This window comes from Fukomys damarensis, unplaced genomic scaffold, assembly GCF_012274545.1.
Source record: "Fukomys damarensis isolate Sample0158 unplaced genomic scaffold, DMR_v1.0_HiC HiC_scaffold_12, whole genome shotgun sequence".
In the NCBI taxonomy this organism is placed as follows: domain Eukaryota; kingdom Metazoa; phylum Chordata; class Mammalia; order Rodentia; family Bathyergidae; genus Fukomys; species Fukomys damarensis.
The window spans coordinates 7309542-7310971 of NW_022900924.1; the positions used below are offsets into that span (position 1 = coordinate 7309542).

General features: G+C 34.3%; 1 protein-coding gene across 12 annotated transcripts in view; it reads left to right on the forward strand.

Annotated features, from left to right (window-relative positions):
• Positions 1 to 1430, forward strand: part of Git2 (GIT ArfGAP 2) — a 51673-nt gene that overhangs the window by 29601 nt on the left and 20642 nt on the right. The gene's annotated exons all lie outside the window — the stretch shown is intronic.

The following is a 1430-nucleotide window of genomic DNA, read 5'->3' on the forward strand; positions in this document are numbered from 1 at the left end:
TTTCTCTTTTTTTTTTTTTTTTTTTTTTGGTACCTGGGATCGAACTCAGGACCTTGACCTTGTGAGGCAGGCGGCAGAACCACTGAGCTAAATCCCTGACCCAAAATATATCTACTCTTAATTGAAGGAAAATAATCAGAGATGTTACAAGTATGTTATGTATAATAGCAGAAACATTAGAAATAAGTAATATTTGGATGACAGACATTTTTCCAAAGAATATGTTGTTATACGGAATAAACTAATGAAATTTTTGAATTTTTAGTATAATCCAAATTTTGTAAAGGAAACATGTTTACAAACATACAATAGAGGATACCACATATATACATAACACAGTTGATCCTCACCTGCACATTCCATATTTGCAAATTTATCTGCTTGCTGAAATTTACTTGTAACCCCAAAATCAATACTCAGTTTGAAGTTATTCTCAGACACTGGCAGATTGGCAAAAAATCTGAGTCACCCAAAGCATATTCTGGCTGAGGTTAAACAAAGCAACTCCTTGCCTTCTCCTCATAAATCTCATTATTATAGACACTTTTGTGCCTTTTTTTTTTCTTCTTCTTAATGTTTTGGGCCTTCTTGTGCCATTTTTGTGCTTTTTCTGGTGATCTTGCCCTAAGCATAGGGCTGATGGTGCTGTCTAGTGTTCTTTAGAGCAAGAAGGCTTACAGAAAGAGGTGTACTGGATGAGTTTTATTTCAGCATGACTCTTAGTGCTATCAGCCATGAGTTGATGGTGATAATTTTTTTGGGGAGGGTACCAGAGATGGAATTCAGGTTCTTGTGCTTGCTAGGAAGGCAGCAGAACCACTGAGCTAAATCCCTGGCAGCCATGAGTTGAATGTTAATGGATCAACAATATATGTCAAGTAAGGTGCCTTTAAATAAAAACACACATAAAACAAGGTTTTGCATTAATATGTTGATGAAAATGTTGTAATTTAAAAGCTGTCAGGAGCCTAATCCTGTATTTCACCTAGGAGCATTGGTTCAGTATTGGCTCATGCAGTCTTCACAGCAACTTTTTAGAATATAACTACCAAGAATAACAAGAATTGACTGCGTATGTAATATATGTGCTTGGAAAAAAGACTAGAAAAAACAGATTAACATATAGCAATGAGTGTAGGTGATTTCTGTCTTCCTTGGTCCTTAGCTTCCAAAATCTCTCTATTGAATATTATTCTCTAATCACATATTTGCATGTTTTTAAATACTCATTTTAAGAATTAAAATAAGATTTAGGCCTCTTAAACCATAATTCATCACAAAGATATCAGTCATCAAGATATCTGGAAGGAAAAAAAATAAAAAGATAATCTGGAAAGGCCAGGGATTCAGCTCAGTGGTTCTATCACCTGCCTTGCAAGCTCAAGGTCCTGAGTTCATTAAAAAAAAAAAAAAAAAAAAAAAAAAAAAAT